The sequence below is a fragment of the Aythya ferina genome, assembly GCF_964211825.1.
Source record: "Aythya ferina genome assembly, chromosome: 18".
NCBI classification, from domain to species: domain Eukaryota; kingdom Metazoa; phylum Chordata; class Aves; order Anseriformes; family Anatidae; genus Aythya; species Aythya ferina.
In genome coordinates, this window is record NC_140317.1 from 2998701 (window position 1) to 3021573 (window position 22873).

The 22873-nt window shown below is 48.0% G+C and overlaps 1 long non-coding RNA gene across 3 annotated transcripts; it reads left to right on the forward strand.

Annotated features, from left to right (window-relative positions):
* Positions 1–10769: 10769 nt before the first annotated feature.
* On the forward strand, positions 10770–21038 carry LOC311421078. 3 transcript variants are annotated; one of them, XR_014684681.1, is made up of 4 exons: positions 10782–10889; positions 11170–11352; positions 14116–14228; positions 19494–21038. It is a non-coding gene; the product is annotated as an uncharacterized lncRNA (long non-coding RNA). The 3 variants fall into 3 exon arrangements; XR_014684682.1 differs by having other exon boundaries at positions 20283–21038; XR_014684680.1 differs by lacking the exon at positions 19494–21038 and having other exon boundaries at positions 10770–10889; positions 14116–16877.
* Positions 21039–22873: the final 1835 nt, after the last annotated feature.

Consider the following 22873-nt stretch of genomic DNA (forward strand, 5'->3'; position numbering starts at 1 on the left):
CTTGAGGGATGGATAATAGAATTTGCATCCTCGCCTTTGAAGCATCCCTCGGATGAGGGCCGTGGCCCTGTGCGAGACCTGCATGTGCTGGTGCTGGCTCTGCCTGGGGGGCTGCGTGTGCCCCCTGACTGGGAGGACTGGGGGGGCCATAGGAGGTGTGCTCTGCCCCTCTGTGAGTGCCTTGCATGGCTCCATTGGGGCCGCGCTGGAGGAAGGAGCAAACGGACATCGGGTCCCTGCTTGGGGAAGGGGAAGGAGGGAGCAGAGAGGCCATAAAGGCTGAAACTTCATCTGCACCTTTCCACCAGTCCCTCCCCAAAAGCCAGTGTGGTTTCTCTCTAGGGGCTTCATCTCTGCCAGTGCCTTCCAGAAAGTCACCGTGGTTTCTGTCCAGGGATGGGAAGTCTGAGCTCTGGACCTCTGTGATGGCCGTGGCAGTGTTTTGGAGACGCAAGGCTAAGACATCAGGTGGGTTTCTGCCTAAGCAGTAAGAGAGATGATGGCAATTTTACCTGCAGGAGGGTCCCCAGCCCCCAAACCCTGGTGCTGGGTTAAATAAAGCCCAGGACCGTGCAGTGCAGCAGGTCCCGGGCTCTGTCTGGTGCCTCTGGAGCCTCAGGGCAGCCGTGCAGCAACCCCTGAGCCCAGCAGGGGCTGCGGCCGAGCCAGCACCACCCGCATCTGATGTCCCTGCAGATTTGGGATCCCCGGGCACCCCTCGGGGGGCTGCGCTCCGTGCAAATGGGGTGAGCTGACAGCGCGTGAAATACGGGGAATTAATGCACACTTCATTGCTGCGAGGCGCGAGGCCGAAGGTCGAGGGCCATTAAGAAAACTAGGTATGAATTAATGCTCCATAATTCACACATCCCAGGCCTTCCTACAGGCAGAGCATTTTATTCTAAAATGTTGTTTTAATTATTTACATGTTAATTGATTGGTATAGAAGTGGATTCACCGAAGGAGTATTAATGAGGAAGTGGTTGGCTTCTGAGTGACGCTTTGTTTGTCCAAAGTGAAAATCGATACGCAACTGAAGAACCAGAAAGACACCTTGATTTTATTTATTTATTTATTTATTTTCTTCCTAGTGGCTGCAATGCCTTGCGTGAGGCAGAGATGCATACAGCAGAGAGGTCCGCTCACCTCCGTCAGCCTTGGAAAGCTGTGTTAAAGGTAGGGGAGATGGAAACCGGTCTGAGTAGCTGAGAACATACAACATGATTGCAAACAGCTATTGCAAAGCCTCTGCCCCAGTGCTTCCCCCCATTGCAGCTGGGCTAGGAGCTCCAAGGGTCCCTTCTGCCTCCGGCAGCCATACAGATGTCTCCCACACATGTAGCACTGGGTTTCAGCTCCAACATCTGCATGGGACAGCAACAGTCCTGGTGGGGGCTTGGTCCCCGAGAGCCCCCCGGGAATTTCCCTGCTAGCACCGAGCTCTGCTCCCCTCCTGCCACGTTGGGGCTGCGCTCACCTGGGGCGGGATAGGCAGGGCAGGCTCGTGCTGTGCCGTGCAGCTGGTTGAATTTTCTTTACTTTCTTGGAAGCTCAGAGAAAAACAGTTATTTTAGTTGTTGCAACAGTTCCCTTTTGTTTTTGCTTTGCTGACCAAAGCAGCTGGTTTTCAAAAACTTCAGGAAAAATCTTCTGGTTTGCATTACAGAAAACAAAACAAACAGCTGCTTTTCTGCAGCCAATGTGTACTTTAAGGAAAATTCTTGCTTTAAATGAAAAAATGGAACAAATGATTAATCATGGCTTTTCTTTTTTCTTATTTTTCTTTTTTTTTTTTTTCCCCTTAAAAAAAAATATTGCATTTCCAGTGACATGCCTCCAGGCAAATTCCCATTTTGAGGGGACACACACGGTGCTGCTGCTGGCTCTGTCTGTCAGGCTTCACCCAGGAATTTGGGCTATGTCCATTTCCACCCGTGATGCTGCAGGTAGCTCTGCTCAGCAGGGAGTGAGCGCTGCACAGGGGAGCAGGGAGCACAGGAGCAGGGATTTGCTGCAGCTGACTTCTCCTGGGCTCCTTGTGGGCTTTTGGAGCCTCATGTACCATGGATGGAGCTGTGTGGGACGGGCTGTCCCCTGAAGTGGGTCTGGGATTGTCTTTGTGAAGCTTAAATCACATTTCAGGAGAAACTCATCGAGCTATGCTTTGTTATCTCCCTTGACTGTCTGCAACCTTTGGTCCCCTGCTGTCCCCAAGCTGGGGACACCACCACGAGCCCAGGAGCTGCAGGGAGGGACACCACCACCACCTCTGCAGGCAGCAGTTATCCAAGCTGTCCCCTCTGGGTTGTGTTTTCCAACAACAGGGAGAGCTAAAGATGAGTTGTGTGTTTCTGGAAAGCCACAGTTCTCCAGGAAATGCCCTGTTTTTGGAAGGCAAAGAAAGCTCTCAATGCTGTGATGACCCCAAGTGCAGCGTGCAGAAGAAATGGGCAAAGGCTGGAGGCTCCATAGGAAGGAAAAAACCCTGGGAGACTGGGAGAAGAGGGGGAGACATGAATACACCCTGGCAGGTTTATTTCCAACCCGATACAGAATCAGACCCCGAATTCTACAGCACCAGACCTGTGGGAAACATCCACCCAGTGCAGCCCACCCAAATGCTGTGGAGCCAAACTGAGCCCCAGGAAGCCTTCCTAATTTTACAGAGGGTTTTGGAGCCGTGGGGAGCAGGACAGGCTGAGCAGGATGGGTCTGGCCATGCTGCTGCTGCTTTGCTGTCACACAGTGAGGGCTCGCAGAGCCTGGGCTCTTTGAAGGCAAATCTGCAGCCACGAGAGGGTGCGTTTGTCCTTACAGTTGAGCTCGCAGCACGCATGAAAGGAGTTCAAAGGAATTAGTGGAAGGTCCTAGGAAACGCTGCACAGCCGGGGTCTTTGTGTCCTGAGGAGCTGGGAGGAAATTAAAGACCCCGAGCAGCTCAGACACCTCCTAGCACTCTGCAGAATAAGTCAGGTAATGTGCAAAAAATCACTGCCAAGGACTGGTTTCAGCCCCCTTTAACCCACCTGATTGTAGTGAAACCAAAGGAAAATTCCTTTGACACCAACACTGTGTGTTTTGTACCAGGCTGTTGCAAGAGAGCATCAGTATGGGCAGTATATTCCAGGGGAGAAAAAAAAAATAAAAAAGCTTTGAGGGACTTTGTCCACAATAGACAGACTGCTGGAAGCTGCCCTGCATCACCCAGGAGAGCCAGGGCCACCCAGGTGCTGAGACCTCAGCCCAGCCTCCTACTCCCTTGCATCTCAGCCCCCCTGTCTCCAAGAGGGGAGCAGGGATCTGTCCTGCTCTCCTGTCCCACACACTGTGTACAAATTGAACTGTGGCTCCGTGGGGGACCACAGGTACCTGTAGCAGCCAGGTTCTGGGTCAGGACCCAGCCCCACAGCAGCATGGAAGGGGTTAGCAGGCTGAAGTTAGCCTTTGTCTGCAGCAGGATCATGCCAAAGGTGAGCAGCCTGTCTTTGGGAAAGGGCTGGAGAACAGGCAACTGCAGGACCAGCGCAGGAGAGGGGCGCAGAGCAGGAACCTTGCTGTACCACTGATGGAGCCACTGGTTTGGATGAAGATGTTCCTCCAAATGGTCAGTGGCTCTGGGTCTCCGGCAAGGGCTCTTCTGAGCAGAAACCAGACTTTTCCTTCTCTCCCAGGAAAGAGAAGGGGAAGAAGTGATGCTGGGAGAATGTGGGACACCCTCCAGGAATAGGCCCAAGACCGCTCCAACATGAAATGGCAATGAGCAGAAGGGGGATGTAGACACACTTTTGGGGTTGTAGCCACCCAATAAATGCAACTCGGTGTTTGAGGGAAGCAGCCTCTGGGGCAGGGAGTGAGAGCTCACCCCCAGCCCTCAGTAAATGAATGTTCCCAGGGTGAAGGCTCAGGGCTTTGGTGGGATCCCAGCAGTGGTGGCAGTGCTGCAGGGCACGCAGCAAGGCTAGGGAGGGTCTGTGCAGGGAAGGTGGCACGGACAGGAGGTGCTTTGTGCAAGAATGAGCAGGGAGAGAAGGAAATGGTTCACCCTCTGATGCTTTCTGAGGAAAACTTCCAGATTAAAAGCAAAATCCCATAATATTGTCTAAAAAAGGAGTATTGCCTTTAGGCACAGATCTCGTAAAGGCTGGGAAAAGGCACCTCTCAAAGGAGCTTTTCAGTGAAAAGCCCTCGAGCTCAACACTTTGGGCACAGGCACAAGTGGAATATTGGCATTGTTGGTCCCACTGTTTCATTGTGCACAGGGCCCTGGGTTAGGCATTAAGAGAAGGGAGCTGCAGGGATGTCGAACAGAGGAACTGCAGAAGGTAAATGAATCTTCCCATTTCTCTCCAAATGAGTTATTAATCATCGCTCATTTACATATTCATTAACCATAACACACACCATATTTTTATTAATGTGGCAAAGAAACAATTATAGGTGAAAAATGGCTTGTCTGTTTATTTTATACACCGATCTTGTTCCTCATTTGCATGATTTAAAAAAAATGATCTTTCTTCTTGCCACACCAAAAGGAAAGCGTCTGCTCGGGCCGTGTTCCAGTCAGAGACTACGGAAGGGCTGCTGGAATGAGCAGTGGGGGAGCAACCAGGCTTGGGTGCCTTTTATTTTTATTTTATATTATTTTTGTGCCAGGAACAATCTACATCATGTCAATCCTGGGCTGGGGTGAGAGAGAGCAGCCTGGTCCAGGTATTTCAGCCTGGTGGCCCACGGGTACCTCCTGGCTGTAGGGCTTCAGAGGGTGCTTTGAGAAGGGGCTGCAAAAAAACCCCAAAGCTCTCTCTATGCATTTTCACTCAAGCAAGTGAAAGGTGGGGAGCAGAAATAACAAATGAATATTCAAAGACTAATTTGGAATTGATTATAAAGCGGAACCATCAAATGGTCAATAGTTTCTTTTATTCTTAGGGACCTGACATGAGGCTTGGGGATATCGTTCCTCAAGCACTTTAATCCCAAGTTCCTTCCCACTTCCTTCCCTGTAATTTTATGAGGAATATTACAGGAATTCAGAAAGTTTTAGTAAACCAGCCATGAGGCACCAGTCCAAAGGGAAAACCTTGCTTCTCCCATGGCCACTTTTTGGTCAGGAACATGAAGACAGAGGTCAGCAAAACAGTGTTGCAGTGAAAAAAAGAATACATTGCCAATTAAAATCTCTTATTGTGAGTTACTGTGGGTGAACAGCGGGGCTGGGGGTGTTGTCTAGGTGCTGGGTGCCAGACATCAAACCCAGCTCTGGAAGGGTCCTTCCCATCCCCATTGCCAGCTCCCTGCTCTGACTGGAAAGCAAAATAAGAGCTGTTTGCATCTTTTCTAGCAAGGGCAGCAGCTCAGTTTCTAGAGTTGTCCCCACACAAGGTCCAGGGCTCAGATGTAGTATCCAGCTCAGCAAATTCCCATCCTGGGGGCAGCAGGGCTGTGTTCTTGCCTGGCTTCCCTAAGTGTAGGCACTGCTGGGCACAGTGTACAGGGATGTGCATGGAGTCCCTTTTGTCTGCTTTGCACGCTCTGGTCTCAGTGCTTGGGAAAAAACTTAGGTCTTTGGAACTGCCTCTGCTCTGGGAAATTCAAGAGAAATCATCCAAAAGCAAAGACTGGAGAGCTGGAGGAATAGACAGACAGACACGGTGTCATCTCCATAGGAAAGCTGGATTAGAAATTTGGAAAGCAAGGACACAGAAGTCTGGGCTTCAGGGAGGGAGGCTACTCAGATGCATTCAAATGGTGGGGTTTTGGTGGGGAAAAAGGCATTGGGCATCAGGAGAGGGGGGCACAGCACAGCAGGAGGGCAGCAAGGGCAGTGGGGTGAGGAAGGAATCCACCTGCTGCTGTTTACGTGGGTGAGGGAGCTGGGAGTGCCTTGTACTTGGTCCCCAGCACAAAATGCTGCTTGCAAGTAAAGAGGAATAAATTGCGTTTTACCACAACATTTGAAGACATTGCTGACATCAGGTGCTGGGGAACACCCATTGCAATCCTGGGAGGGATCCTTATGACTGTTGGAGTTTTATCTCTGCAAGCAGTGACCTTGCTGCAAAATTTTCTCCCTGTATGAGGGAAAGGGACTCCGAGCAGCCAGCTGGTGGAAGGACATGTATCTCTGTCCGTCCTCGTTCCCCTTCTCATGCATGAATGCACTGGCTGATGTCAACTAATTTGATGGGAAGGTAACTACCGAAATAACAAACGTGTGTACCTGCATGGGAAATGGGCTGGGGTTTGGTCAGTGTCCCTTTTGCTTCTAATCGCTTTGGGCTGACTCCCGCAGCTGAGCCCAGTGGCTGACAAGCCACAGCCAGCATCTCTGTCAAGGGAGGACTGGGAGAGGAGTTTTATGGGCATGGGCAGAGATGACAGCGATCTTTGCCCTAATTCAGTTCCAAAATGAATCAAACGGGAGACACACATCTGTAGGAAAACAGAGTATATTCGTTCTGCTGTTCACGGGCCTGCCCATCTTCTGCATATAGCTGGGAGCTCAGAACACCCCTTTTATTCTTAACATGACCTTTGCATTTATTTCTTATTCAAATAATAATAATAAAAAAAAAATATCTGGAAGGGGGAGTTTCTTTCAGAGATCATCTGCCAAGTCTGATCTATTTCCATAAAAGTCCAGTGCAGGGAGAAATGGTATGGTTTCACAATGTATGAGAAACCAGAAAGCTTTGCCAAAAATAAAACAACAGCGCTGGGTGTAAGCCTTCCTTCAGCATCCTGGGGTGGTTTCACACCGCCCTGCTCCCTTGGCAGGTAGCAATTTGTGACCCTCCCATTTACTGCAAGCAGGCAAAGTGCCCTGCAGTGTTTGGGGTTTTCCACGAACTTGAAAGAACAGACGTTCAGTGTATTTGTTCTCCTTTACTAATGATATTTTTGATCGACTGTTTCTCCAATTTCTGGCTTGCATTTCTCGCCTTCTTATTTAATGATTATTATTACTTAGGAATGCTTTCCGGCTCTTGGTGTTAATGTGTCCTGGAACTGCACAAGAAGTAGGCTGCACAGCCCTGGTTTCTGTTCCCCAGTGTCACAGAGCATACGAAAACCAGACGATCAGACATTCTGAAAATGTCTTGTATAATAAGCAAATCCAAAGGAATCACACCAAGGGCGCTTGGTTTAAAACCTGGGGGGAGCTGGAGACGGGAAGCACCCCGTGGCTGCCTCTGTGGTCCCCGTACGGCTGAGAGCTCCTGGCAGATCAGCAGGGCTGCGTTGCATGAACATCAATTCCTCTTTCAAGAGGGAAAGTCGTATAACACAGGCTCCCAGTCAAGCTATACTTGATCACAAGCTTTTGCTTTAATTAATTACAGCGTAGCTGTTTTCTTGCAGTTTGAACCAGAGCTTGCCAGTATTGCACTAACAATAAAAACACAAGAATATGATGCAGCACTTTTCAATTACTGTTAAAAAACTGGTTGGTATTGCTGTCTGGATTTTTTTTTTAATGGGAAACTGAGGCATGGGAATGACTTTGGATGCCTCTGAATGGCCTGGGAGGGTAAGCATGCTGCTTTCCCACCTCGTCTCTGCATCCTGCTGGGGCAGGATGGGTCTCAGTGCCTGCCCTTACCTGGGCTGAAACAGACTGGTCTCATCAGAAACCAGGCGGCTGGCACCACTGTCCCCCTGAGGGTTTTCTGGGACGTGCTTACTCTGTTTTTATTCCAGTCAATCCATCAGTACAGGGAGAGGGAGTGATTTGTATCTTTTTATAAAGTTTGAGGAGCTGCTGTTGATGCTCTCCCACTGTTGGGCTACCCGAGCCCCAGACCTGCCCCCAAGGCTCCCTCCCTCCTTGGTGCCATAACACCCATCTGCTCCCCCCAGGACTGTTCCCATGCTCACAGCTCACACAGGAATCTCTTTTGGCAGGATCAGGCCCTTCCTTTGCAGAACTTTCAGAGTGCCCTTGGTCAAAATGACGCGTTTAAAATTAAGCTCCGAGCTACATGCCTCTCTTGGAGGTGCTGCCTTTGTCACTTGTAGAGAAGTGCAGAGATTTATCAGCAGTGAAGCCGGGGGAGCTGGCTTTCAGCAGCTCCATTTCTGCTTGTGCATCATAATCAGCCCTATTAAAACCAAATCATCTCCCCCAGACCATTGCATTCAAGCATTTCTTCCCTCCTTTGTTTCCACCGGTGCTCTCCTCCTCGCCCAAGCCCTTAAACAACCTTGACTGCAAGGAGTTGTTGATCAGCAGAAAGCCCCATCCATTTAACATGAAAATATTGATGCTTCTGCGTCATTTCATAGCACATCTGGGGTCCCTCGGGCCCGCATACCATCACTGCCCAGCAGGCCAGGCCAAGAAAAGCATGAGGAAGAAAAATAAATGTGATGACAGTTGGGCCCTTGCACATGAGTCTGGGTATGAAACAAGCCAGAAAAGAATAAGCATCTTGCGCCGACCCGCATGGAACGTGCAATGTTCACACCGAGGGGGCAAAGGTCTGCAACGTGAGCTTGCACCACTAATACAGGCAGATTTCCTGCCCATTGCTGCTAAAGGAAATATTTGGACACTTGCTGATCAGCCGTGTTGCAACGCCTGCTTGTGAACCAAGAGGAGAGTGCCTGGGCTGCTGGGGGTGGCAAGGGGCTGCTCCAGCAGGAGCTCCTCCAGCAGGAGCTCCTCCAACCCTGTTTTTCTGAGCATGGCTTCTGCCCATGCATGTGTTTGGGTCTGGCAATCCTACAGGTACGCCTTAGGCTCCCTTGTTTTTTAGCCAGCGTGCTCCTGTTTGAGCTGTCTTGGCATACAAACCGTTTGCCTTCTGCACCTTGGCCAGGTGCAGAAATACATGTATGTGCTTGGAGTCTGAGCTAGGGTCCAGGGAGCTGCTTCTCAGGTGACTGAATTTCGCTATTCACAGGGGCTTAAATTCACTGCTTGGGAGCTCAGGGTTGAAGGACAGACTTCTCTTGAAGGCAGGAGGAGTCTGACTCCATCTCCTTTGCAATGAAGAGTTAACCTGAATCCAAACAGCACATTCTGGCTTTCATTGTCCTCCAATGCCACCACACGATTCCCGGGGCTGCTTTTCCCTGCCTTTTTGGCTGTTCACATTCCTCTCCCTTCCTGCACACCATGAGTCTCTGGGTGGTTTATGCACACTTGGCTGAGGCTCAGTTCCCTGTGGTCCTCTCCATTCCTCAGCCTTGGGGCTCCAGCACATGCCCTGGGTTCTGGTTAACTTCTGCTCCACCAGCAACCTGGAAAACTTCTCCAGCAACGTCAGAAATCTCCAGCAGTTGATATTTATTAAGGCTTTTGCTGCCTGTAAGAAATGTAAAAGCCAATCCAAGTGATTGATAGGCTCAATCTGAATCGCTCCGTGTTTTCTTAGCCAGGCTGAGATTTGGCTTAATGAATGAAATCTGGAATTCTCTTCCCAGCAGCAGCACAGCTGACCGCAGCTTCTGGCTGGGCTGATAGCAGAGACAAAATAAAGGCTTAGCAGCACCCAGACTGTTAGAGCCAGGTAGACATCTGCCATCTGAGCCCGTGCCTGTCTTGCATGCACAGCAGTGGCCTCCGGGGACTGCTGGCCCTTCCCTTCCCAATGCCAGTCAGCTGAAGCCAGGTCAGCAGCAGCGAGGAGTTGTTTTGGGTTGAGATGTGGCATCACCTCTATCTCGACATACATCTGCCCCTGCTTGTTTGGGAACAAACCATAACTCATGCCTTCAAAGCAAAGCCAAGCTGCCAAGTTTCAGCACAGAGCCTCCTGTCCATTAAATCTGGAGAAGGTTCTGTGACTGCTGCTACACCCCGTCCAAAGCTTTCTGATCGCAGATGCCTGTCCCACAAATCTGCCACAGCTAACAGACCACCTCAGCCAATACATAACATGTGCACCACATCCATCTGTCAGAGGCATTTTGTGAGCCCTGTCAGAAAGTGCCCTGCAGCTCAGGACTTGCAGGGATGCATTGCCAAGGAGGTATCTTTCCAGCAAAACAGCCCGACACATTTCTCCTGCATGCAAACAGCCCAGGGTGGGGTAAAATGTGGGAGCAGAAGGCAACTTCGCGTGACAGCAAACAGAGATGCTGAATCACAGGGCATCCCCTTTCAGTGCTGGGGAGTGGTGAGGAATTGCAGAGGCTGTGCTGGGTACATGGCAAATTTTCTGGCATGCTGCAAAGTCTCAACATGCTGGATTGTGCCTAGGCAGAATCCCTAGCTGGAAAGCAAGGCTGCAAAACCACTAGTTTTGAGGAGACTTGGAGTCATGTAATCCAGAAGAAAAATTGTCCAGCTGCATTTTCAAGACTAATATCGTATAGCACAGTAATTTGTAAGTGCTCATTTACTCAGCCACTGCCTGATCTGTTATTCCCATGGTTTTTCCTTAAGTAAATATACTTCCTTGCATTTTTGCACCTCAAATCAGTTCTTCTCAAATTTGATTCTCCTGCTTCTACAAGAGAGGTTATAAAATGGATGCAAGCATCGCCCCTGAGATGATGTTCCTCTACTGCTCAGGGCTATAAGCTGGCATTTATGGAACTGTAGGTTATAGATTTTACATTGGGCAACTCAAGAGTGAGTTTTGGGAGGTGTCTCCATGCCTCTGCACAGGCAGTGACAACCAGTCCCATCTGTAGGTACCAGTACAGAGATATTCTGCAGGGTGAGGATGCAGAGCCTTTGCAGAGAAGCTGTTACTGATAGCAGGTGGGATAAACAGGGCTGCAGGTGGGAGGAATAGGGCTTGGATTGGGGTGCTTTGCTATAAATCACAGCAAGGGAGAGGTGAAGGCTTTTGTCTCTCTGCTCATCAGTGGCTGTCCCCAGCCTCTATCCTCCCTTTGCAAAAATCCCTGGAGGTCCCAGGAGGAAACCATCCCAGGTAGGAGGTAGCTTGAGATTTTTCCTGAAAATAACATTTTATTTTTTTTAATATATGAAATCGCTTATCAACTGATTAGAAAGCTTACAGTTGAAAATGATTCTTTTCTCCTAAAAATTTTTTTCAAAATGGAAACTGGGAGTGTTTAAACAAACACCCAAAAACCAGACAGAGTCTGGAAGCAGAGTCAGTATTTAGAGGAAGCTAGACATGCCTAATCACAGTGGTCCATTATGGTGTGACAGGAGAGATAAACATTTCCTGATCATCTCCGTTGCAGTGGGCCTTTTGAGCGGAGGCTGAGCACCACAGAACAACCTGCATGAAACAATGAGCTCATGGATCTGTCAGCACGGCCTCCACGTCCAACATCCGCGCACGTGTGTGTGTGTGTTGACAGCATGGTCCTGTTCTTGGAGCCCTTTGGAGACAGGTCTGACACATGCAGAACCACCAACCACAGGTAAACTTTGAAATTTGCTCTCAGGCTGCGTGAGCAGTTGTAGTGCTAGGGCTGGAAGGCTGCGTGCCCCTCTCTGGGATCAGGGCTCAGACTGTTTGTAAGGTTTTCTGCTACTTAGTCCTAGGTTTTGGGGTTCGTGCCTGCCTTGTGAGATTTTTTTTTTAGGAATATTGCCACCTCGACAGTGCTTGTGGTAGCCTTGTTTGCATCAAAACCAGGGCAACTGGCAGCATCTATTGCATGCCCTGAATCACATATACATGTTTTATGTATGGACATACAGTCTACACCTGAATGTCAGTGGTGGAAGCACACGAAAGCCAATCCCTCCTAATAACATAAAAACTTCTGCAGCAACATAACATTGCAATGGGCAATCTCAACAGAAGGGCTGCCTTCTCTTGTCTAAAGATCTGAATAAAAACATGGCAGTCAGTCTGCTGTGGTCCGTGAGCACAAATAAGAGCAAAATGCAAGGTTGCACCCAGCTGGGCTGGCTGTTCCTTTACATGTGGACACTGTGAGGCCTTGGCAGTGTGTTCCCCAGCCTCCAGGAGATGAAGTGGGGATGTCACATTGCTCTTTTCACCTGCCCTGGAGACATGGCCAGGCCAGCCTCAGGCCTCTGTCAGAAGTTAGGTTAAATATCTCCTCTCTGGGCTGGAATGGGGCCAGAAGGCTGTGATCCAGGGCATGGGCTTGGCTGCCCTCGGCTGCTGGCCATCCCTGGGGGCAGGAGCACACTGCAGGGAGTTCTGGTAAGCAAGCACAGCATCTCGGGATGTGCTGAGCATAAGAATTTTAATTTGCATTATTAAAATGTTTTGCATGACATTTAATGTTGGGGACGTAGTGTGGTAAATAGCCTTATAATTTATGCCCAAATACTACTTGGCACGTTGGCTTCTCAGTGACAAACAGGACTGATAGGGACACAATGCCATACCTTCTCCTTGTTCCTCCCACCATCTGCTTGCAGTATTTGTCTGAGCACATAAAAACCCCACTAATGTCCGTAAGAACTGGCCCATCTCGTCAAGTTAAATATGAACAATGTCAGAACAATTACAAAGGAACTGGGCAAAAATTGCTTAAACATATAGCACTCATCATTAATAACTAGTTATTGGCACAACTGATGTATATTACTATCACATACTGCACTGATCCAGTACATAAATGTTTTCTTTAGCATATTTTTAATGTTGCTAATTTATCTGTTACTGTCACACTGGGGCTGTTAGCTTTGAACAAATGACTGTTATTAATCACTGGAGAGCTATTAGACGCCACTGCCATGGTGTTAAATCAACTCAGGAGTGGCACTTGTAGGAATATTCAAACAGAAATTTAAAATTGCCTGGGTACTAGTGGTGTGGTTAACGCCTCTGGGATCAGAGCCATCGAGTGCCTGCAAATACTGCTCCTGTGTGTCCAACTCACCTGGTGGAAATTCCTTTCTCTAAAGAGCGATTGCAGCTTAAGGCGTTATTTATTATAAAGTTATTTTGGTTAAAAACAAAGATTGCAACTGTTAGCATTCAGCACCCTGGCGTTAACACTCCGGGCATGCTTTTCTCTTGATAAGTTTAGTGCCTTGTCAGCAGCAATGACTTCAGTTTCCCCACATTGCCCTATTAACCTGCTGATGCTGGGGGAATCCAAGAACTCCTCGTCTCATGGACAGCAGGGTTAGTTCTTCATGAAGGTCACCATTTTCCTAGGAGGCTGAGCCACTCTCCACATCTTTCTTGGGCACAGAAGATACCTCAGATGTATGCAGACCCTGAGGAGCAAAACCTTCGGTGCAGGCTGGGCTGCAGGAGGACTTGGCTGAAGTTCTCACTGGGGGTCACTGAGCTACAGCACGAAGCTGGCATCAAACCCAGATGTCTCCTGCTGTTACCAGTGCCCCATGTGAGTGGGACACAACAGTTTGCCCAGCTCCTTGCTATTGGCAACAAATAGCAGTGGATTAGGTTAGATCTCCTCACCCAACAGCCTGCAGAGCATTGGTGTGGTCCAGCTGCTTCCCAGGGCTGAATGGGAGAGGAAGGAAAGGTGGAGCTGAATGAAAGCAATCAGACCTCAGTGAGAGCTCTTCTAAAGGGGAGATGTTTCACACAGCACACTTGGGGGCTCAGTGAGCTTGTATTTTCCAGCTAGGCTCTGATTCACAAGGAAGTTCTGATTCATGAGACCTGCTGAACTCTCAGGCCCATTAAATGTAAAGCCTTGCTGGGGGCTGTAACAGGGCTGCCAAAAATCAGCTATGGGAGGGAGATTGCTGGTGGTCACAGATGATGCTCCACAAGTGTTTTTTTTGAATAAAAAGAAATGTAATTTAGAACATGTTTATTGATGTTCTGGAAGGCTGCTGCAACTTGTTTCCTCTCCTTTATGTAAGCTGAGCATTTGGAAGCGGGCATCTTGGCAGCAGAGGGGCCTCTTTGCTGGCCTTGTGGCTGGCTTCTGAGGGAAAACTTGTGAAGGATTTTGGATCCAAGGAAAAGGAGTTATCTTGGATTTTGTAGGTTGTCAGTACAAACCCACTACCTTTACAGCTTTCCCTGGCTTGTGATGACCACTTACATGCACCTCCTCAGAGCGTGGGAGTAACAGGGGAGTTACCCACAGAAATACCACAAACGGCTTGTAATTAATGGTGGTTAGATGTTCATAATGGATGCATAATGCACCGATCACAAGGGGCTGCTGCTGAACTGACTGGGAATTTTCTTTTTTTTTTTTCATTTGCTACAGTCTCTTCCATGACTTCAGTGGCCTGGGTGAGCAGGTGCCTCAGAAGGCAAGCAGCAGCTGACAGGCACTTTTATGAGCTGCCAAACATGCAGGAGAAACCACTTCTGATAATGGTGAGCCATCTGAGCAGAGCTGTGTGCTGTGGCTTTATATTGCTGCTGACTTCTGCATAGTGGCCTGGTGCTCGTTGTCACTGATCAGGGACATTGCTCCAGGGATCTTGTGTTTGGAGTAAAAGTAATCTGAAGTCTTCTGCACAGACCCATTGTGCAAAGCCTGTGAGACCTTAGCAGACCATAGGCATGGCCCAGGCTGACCTTCTGTGTAATTCAGACCCAAGATCCCCACAAACTGTTTGTGAGCCTGCTCATGCAGGACAGCACACATGCATGGACAGCTAAGAGATGTCAACAATTTGCATTTGTTCCCAGATGGTTTTGTTCAACTTCTGGTTAACAGTTACCAAAACTTGCTGTAACTTCACCTGTTGATGTCACAGCCTCTCCTGGAGATTTTGTAATCAAATCACCTCTCAGCTTTTTCTTGAATGAGCTCAGTAGCAGAGCATCCTAAACCTCTTGTTGGTCCTTTGGCTCCTGCTTCACATCACAGAGCCATTCACACTGGACAGCTGACCAGCAAATCTCCATGTGGTTGAGCACTTAATGGAATTAATACCCCAAAACACTGCAGTCTTTCACTAAACAAGGTCCCCTGAGGTTCCTTGGCCACCAAAGCCTCCTTCAGACTGCTGTACCAGTGTGCTGCAGCCTTGGTCTCATGGTGGGCGATGAGCAGGGGACAGTCCCCTCTGTTCCCCTCAGAAGAGGAGGGTGATTTCTTTATTTAAAAAGAAAAGGGGGGGATGGACAGATGAGAGGGATGAACTGAGCCCATGGGCTCTGATACAGAGCTCAGGGCTCCTCTGGGACCAACTGCTCCATAGCACCATCGTATTTGCAAGCAACATTGACATTTGTGAACTTTGCTGGTGGGTGCTTCAATTCTTTCTCTCTTTAGGGCCATCTTTCTAGCAGCTTGAGCTTAAGGTGCCAAAGTAATCTCTTCTGGCTGATGAGATGCAAAGTTGCAGGCAGGTAGAGTACAGACAAAACAGATTAACTGCCTCATTCCTTTACACCAAGCTCCTTTCTGGCATGTAATGGAAACCTAAAGCCTGCCTTTCTTTTAACTCTGTTCTAAACAGTAGCTGCTATAAAGTATTAGGTTGGAATATGAACTCTGTATGAAAGATGAAGGGGGAATGATGTATTTTAAAAAGGATCTTAGTAGGTCCTAACTTAAAAGCATCAGTATAAATTCATTGCAAGTAATATGCTCTTAATTATTCATTTTCCTTGGCACTGGTTAAAGAGCCAAGTAACGGCTTCTGTCTCTTTATATTTAGTCTATTATTGTTTGAAAAAGGCCAGGGGGAGGCCAGCTCTGCACAGAAATGATATTCCCCCTTATATATACACACATACATATTACCAGCAGCCATAGTAAAGGAGAATATAATCACCAGCAGCTGAGAGACAATGACATTTTTATAGACCTCCTGGCAAATCTGCAGCGGGAGAGAGCCTGACAAGTCCTTGGCTTCCCACCACATTCCTGTGCTGGGTCGGTGCAGGAACTGGGGCGAGCTCCAAGGTGCTTTCCTCCTGGGAACTGGCTCATGACGGCCAAACTGCAGCTGCCTGCTCAGACCCCCCTGCTGGCCCTGGAGAAGACTGGAGTGGACCTGCAGGAGCAGGTCTTGCTGCTGACATGCTCACACACGGCTGATTTTAGTGAGCTGGTTGATCCGGGTGAAGGTGGGGATGCTGCTGAGCTTGTCTGGAGGTGGCAAGAAGTCACTGTCTGCCCCTGTAGAGCAGACGGCCCCAAAAGCCACCTTGGTGGTCTACATCAGCTGAATGTGGTCCTGTCCTTTGGCAAGTGAAGGTTTCTTCTGACTCCGTGGTGAGACCATGGCCAAAGTGCTTTGCTGGATAGGGCCATGGATGGGAATTGCTGGTCATAGACATTCAACAAACTGTTCTTTAACTGAGACAATCTTTAAGGGGAGTGCTGTTGGTTTTGAAAAGCTTTTGAGCTATTTTTTCCTTGAAAAGCAAGGGAGACCCCCCCAGGGCTGAACACCTGGGGCACCTCCTGGGACTTGGGGAGGTAAATTCAGTGCTCTCCTTCACCTGGTTGCACCTGTGGGCTTGGTCCTGGACCTCTCAACACAGCCATACAATTGTTTGCTTGTAGAATTGGCCTCTATTTCTTACATTCTGGTGGCATTTCAAGTACTGTTGATAATTGTACTTTAATTAGGCCAGACAGCAGCAGAATTGGTAGTTTCATCACTGCACTGAAAACCAGCAAACCAGCCTCATCCCTTCAGCCAGCCTCTGCTGGCAGTGGGGGAAGGCTTTTGCTGGGTACAACCCCAAAAATGCACATCCACAGCTGGTGGCATGTCATTACTGAGAAAGCCACTTCTGTCCTGCTTTTTGCTGTAACCAAAGTCCTCTTGCACATATATTTGTCTACTCATATGCCCCTGGGTGTGTGAGAAGGGTCTGCTCCATGCTAGTTCATGGAGCAGACACTTCCATTGTAAATAATGATTGTCCATTGTAAATAATATTAAAGCCTTTGCTGTCTAAAGGCAACCCAGCTCGATTCAGAATAGATGGGATGAAGACAATTTCTGGGGGGAAAACTGTTGATCAGTTGTAAATAAAATCAGTTGAGTTTTGCCTAAACATCAGACTGAATGTTCCTGGCCTTTAGCAGCCAATAAGTAAGCATTTCAGGCTTTTTTTTTTTTTTTTTTTTTTTGTAATCCAAATAGAAGAGAATTAGCTGCTTCATCAAAATAAATAGGTTTTACTGGTGCTTTTTCTTTGATTGGTAGACATTTAATTTTTCAGTTGTCATGGTCCTGCAAGCCTTTGAGCTTTGATAGAAAACACTCAAAATATAGTTGGGATGAGTGTTTCCGTTGGGCCAGATTAGTCTGTTTTAAAAACATCTTGAAACAAAAATTTTGTCTGTCTCCAGCTGATGGAGCTGGTACAGAGTTTCTCATCATTGTTGCTTGAAATGCTGACTTCTCTCAGGTTTACTCAATCCCATGGCTTTATCCTGAAAACAGCTTGTATACCTCAGGCAGCTGAGGTTGTGTTTAAATCTCCCCTGAAAACAGGAGAGTTTGGCCACTTCCAAGGTTGTTTTTTTTTTCTTTTTTTTTTTTCCCCTGGAGCCTGAGCTGCAGCCCTCAGAGGTGATGCCAAGCAGTTTAACACTGGCACTGTTTTTTCCAGCCAGCGCGTGGGAAGGCTGCGGCAGTTACTACTCACACTTAATATTTAGTGTGGACAGAGTCCTGGTGTCTGACAGCTCTGTTTACCCACTGCAAAATTCAAGGGAAGATGTGAGAGCAACACCTTTGGGCCCCTGCACGATGGTGCTCTGCAGAAAGCCCCCCAGGAATGGACCAGCACAAGGAGTCCCAACCTTGCAGAGATGCCAGCCCAGAAGGGCAGTGTCCATGGGAGCCTCTTTCCCCCTCTCTAGGTGTAGGACCCCCTTGGTATCTCCCCCCAGCTCCATGCTCTCCCTGCAGTCAGTCCTTTCCTTTGGTGACCTCTTATTCTGAACTACTCTTTTTTCTCCTAACAATTTTTGACTTTTATTCAATGTCTTTTCTTGTCCTCTTCCATTTGCATCTTGTGCATGCAAGGAGACCTGCTCATGGAGAAATAATGACCCCAGCATGTGAAACTTCAGCAAGCAGAGGTCCAGAAACTACTCTGGCCTCCATTTGTTTGAATTTTCCCTCAGTTTGCATTAAAATCAATGAGCATTTGTCCAAGAAGATCTAGATCGTTCTTTGAAGCATCATGATTTTATGAATATATTCCTCCTACTTTGGACTGAAACATGTGATGAGTGCAAGAATAGTTTTTAGCATATCAAAGACACTTTTCTGCTGGAATTAGCTCTTTTTTCAAAGTAATAATGTAGGAGAAATTGTAATTATTATTATTATTTCTACCTTTGATAACTGCAAACTAACTGGAATGAGATTCCTTTAGCACAGCAAAATGCAAAGCAAATTTAACCGTGCCCTCCCCTCTGGGAACTGTTTTCCCTCTGCTCTGCCCCCCCAGTGCTTTAGCATCAGAAAGCTGAGGAAACGCAGTTTCACCAAAGTGAGTAACAAAAAGAGCTTTTCTTATTCGGGGTTTTGCTGCGAGTTGTCAAAGTTGTATTTATAACTTGTCTTATTCCTGCTCTTACCATGGGACAGATCGGAGGAATGGTTTTTCATTTCTGCAGCTTGTGCAGAACTAATCTGAGGGGGTGACTGCTGCTGACACGTTTTGATTTGCTGCTAGGAAACTCAAACTGAAGTGTGTGTTTGGATCATTTTCACACTAAATCTCATCTAGCTGGTGTGCTGTGGACCATCGTACTGATTGCTCTAGTGATGAACATGGAGTTCGTGAGTTCAGGTTCAGGAGGAACCCTTCCAAACTCCTTCCTTTCATGTCATTCCCAAAGTCCTCCTAAGTGTTCTCACTGGAAAAGGTGGGTGGGAATCACCTTGAGGAGAAAAATGGTAATTTCAGCTATTAAGTGTAATGTTAGATGAAATCAAGTAATTTATCCTGATGCAGAGCCATCACCAAGCCTGTCCTCTGTGTGTCGTTGGTGTGGTGAGGTGTCCGGTCCCGTGAGCTGGCGAAGGCAGAGGAAGCCTGAGCACAGAGCAGTGGTGGCAGCAGAGTGTGGTGCAACAGGGAAAACATTGAGGTCCAGGAGGAATGGTGTGGAAAACTTGGTACTTCCAGAGATGTTTTATATTGCAAAAGTGGGATGGAGTCCCGCAGGTAACAGTGCAATAAAGATGAATTGAGATGAAAGGAACAGAGGCCAGCTGAAATGCGCATAATACAGATCTGTAGAAATGAGCCTACATATATATATAATTTATAGGGAATAAATTCCTTTCTGTATCTGCATGGTTTCTGAACACTGTTTTATAGAATTCTCTAGCAGAAATGTAATTCTCTTCTTTCCCCCATTCTTTGGGATGCCCTAATCCTTGGGCTGGTGGTTATTCCCTAGAAGTTCTTTTTTCAAAGGAGTTAGAAAATTTCTTTGGGGCCTTTTTAATAAAGTGCAATTGGCATTTCATAACTCACAGTCTTTCATAAGTTACAAAATGAAAGCATCTAAGAAATGCACCATTAGTAAGGCTAGTAGGAAAGTGGAATTTTATCTTAAATCCATCTGTAAATCCTCTGTATTTATCATTTATTTCTGCCTTTGGCATGTACTACGGTCAGTGTCCTGCTTTTTTCCATCCACAGCACACCTTTTACACAGCAGCGACGGGGTTCTGCTCCGTCTGGCTGGGTGGATAATGGCCATATTCACCAGTGCATTTTTCCAGCAGATCTGACAGCTAATCTAAGGAATGACGCTGCAATAAGAGTCTTCAGATAAATGGAAAGAAAGAAAAAGAGAACAGGAAATCTCACCGAGCCCAGGGGAGCCCCCACTGCCTGGTTTTCTCCAGGAGGCGCAGAGCAGATCAGGGTGTTGGTCCTGAAACCCAGCATGCTGGGAAGGAACAAAGCCTTAATTATAACCTAAGCATGATGCCTGGTTACACCAGGGTATGCTATTTTTAATCGTTAGGGCTCCAAAGGTTTGAGAACTTGGTCTTAGTCACTGAGATTTTCAGTGGTTTGGGGGCAACCTCGGAGATCCCAGCATGCATGGGGTCAGGAAGGAGCATGGTCAAGGTGCAGCCTCATCCCTGGGGTGTCCACCCAACAATGTAAGCATTCCTCTGTGTGGACATCTAGTAAAACAAAACAAAACCTTGCCCAACACCACAGGGGGGTGATGTGAGTTGTGCTGAACTGAAGGCTGGAAGGTGCTCAGCATCCCGGGCAGTGCAGGTGATACCCAGTGCAACATGCAGACACAATTCAACTCTGGAGAGGAATAAGATCTTACCATGGCCTCTCCACATCAGAAGAAGGCACCAGCAATTTTGCATCCATGTGCAGGCCCGATCTGCAAGATGTCAAATATTTTAATGCAGCTTACGGAGTCCCATGGATGCCTCCTTTTTTCCTTCTTCCCTCCAGCTTCTGCTGGGTGCATGGTGAGGAACAGAGCTTCTGGAAACACGGGCCACAGACCTCAGCCACATTGAAGAATGTATGAACATGGCAGCTCCTGGTGCTTCCCAGGGTGCAGATGAAAGCATCTTCAGAGGGAACAGAGAATTTATGATGTCAGCCCATAAATCTCCTGTCTCTTTTCCATCTTCACTTGAACGCAGAGAATCAGTTTCCGATAACATCTCCAAATTGCCGGGAGCAATTTTGCAGCTTGTGTTAATTGCAATCTTCTGTTGAATGCCTCTGAGCTCTTAATAACTTTGTAATTAAAGTGCAATTAACAAATTAACTTGTATATATCAAATGGAATGCTAATGTTGTTGTTAATGAGGAGATAATTAGCTGGTGTCATGGAGAGACTCATGGGGCATCTTCAAGATGCAGAACCCTTTTGGCTCACATACGAGGTTAATGGAGTTTGCTGTGAATGAATGAATGAGCGAATTGTCCTTCGATGACATGCAGTGGAGCAGTCATAGATAGCCAGGTAACCAATTATTCTACGGCCAGAAAAGAGGGTTCTCATTCAGTCATTTTCTAGGCAGCTGGCCAGTGCTTTACAAAGGTTTTCCATAGCATGAGTGGAACACACATTCAAAGGCATGGCCAGGCTTTGAGAGGGGCTTAGCAAGTGGTGAAACCATTCAGCACCATCCAGGCCTGGAGACAAGGTACCTGCTCCCAAAAAGCCCCATGCAGGTTGTGCATGCTTCACTCCATCAATGCTGGAAGAGATGCAAACCCTGCAGCACCTCTGTGGGACATGTGTCCCCTTCCAGCTTTGGGGCTGTAACATGGCAGTCCAGCAAAAGCATCTTTGTTTGTCAAAATAGACTCCAGGAGTCAATCTCTAATGGAATTTAAGTGCGGGCTGTTTCCTTATAGCCCTGGGAGAACACAGACAAACTTAGGCAGAAGAAGGTATGAAATCAGAGGAGGCACAGAACTGCTCCATCAGACTTCCTGACTCACTGGGAGGAAATCTGGCCTGGTTTAGGGTTAAGGGGAACAGCAAGGGAGCTGAGGGGGGCAGAGGAGACATCTGTGGCTTATATGATATGACCTTACTGTCCCAGATAGCACACATGCCTGGGAGAAGCATGTTGCTTTTATGACTTTTGATCTGGGATATGAAATTGGTTGAAGCCTAAGGTCTGGACACAAAGGTATGTGTAAGGATGGAGGTGCAGGCTGCAGTCGGATGCTCCTAAAAAGAATCAGCAAAGAGAGGTGAAGCCCTTGTTTCCTGGTGTTTGGCATTTTCCCTTTTTCTCTCTCTCTCTCTCTCTTTTTTTTTGTTCCTTTACTCCTTTCAGGTTACCCTCCACTCAGAAAGACCATTGCTCTTTCCCAGCACCCCCAGCCCTCAGGCAGCACCACCGTTAGCTGTGGGATGCCCTGTTGAAGGACTTGCTTCAAGAATAAGAATTAAGCTTGCCTGGCTTCTGGTTTGCAGGGTGGAACTGCTTTGCTGGGATGGGCACACTGCAACAGCCTCCCTGCAGTTCAGCTCTCCAGCACGGATGCGGTCTGGGAACAGGAGACCTCATTCCCAAGGAATTTGCTGCTGTTATTTGGCCTTAATTTTCCTTTGCTCAATTTCATCTCATTACGCAGTTACACCCTGCCGGGCCATGTGGCAGCACTCTAACAGGTATTTAAAATGTTCCAGAGCGAGCCAATTGGTGCGTTTAAAATCCATTCCATACCATGACATAATATATTTTCAGTACGCTCAAATTTGTCAAGTTAGATTGGGACTGAAGAGACACGGACCAATTGCACAGCAATTTCTGCTCGCAGTCAGATGGGTGCTGTGCCCACCATGTGTGTCCTGTGCCTGCAGGGCTGGCTGTCCCCTGCGTACTCGGGACCCATCAGTGCAGAGCCACGGCTTCCAGAGCTCCCCTGGCCATCACACACCTCTGCCAAAACGCGTGAAGCTGGGGCTGCAGCTACAGCAGCCTTTTGATCTTGTTTGCACAGTTGCTGACATGGCAATGAGGTGGTTTAAATGCTTTAGGTGTCAGCCCGGTGTTAAGATTAAATGTCATTGATAATGCTCTGAGTGCTGCCTTTTTTATTTCCTCTTTTCTTTGGCTCTGTATTTATAAGGCAACAACCGAGTGCTGAGCAGTACTGGGAGAAAGAATCGTGGTGCCACACTGGAGAGGTGGCAGGAGGAGAGGAGCCGTGGGCTGGTGGCACCGTGCCTTTCTCAGGTGCTTGCAGCCTCAGTGGGGATCAGGCAGCAGCACATACCTGAGCTTGGTCCAGGACCCCAAATGGATCCCAACTCCATTAACAGCAGCTGGGAGCTGCTCTTGGGGTTTGCTCACTGTTCAACCACTGCCTTTCATCCTCCCTCACTTCACGCAGCTGTACGAGGGATGTGGAAGTGTAACATGGAAACATGACCAAAATTTAATGTTTTCCTCTCAAAGCTGGGACAAGGACCTGGAGGTGGGGATGCAGTTCCTCCTCCTGAAGCAGAGGCCCCAATTTCTGCTCCAGGAACAAGCTGCAGCCCAAGCAGGCATCGCCCAGCCCTCGAC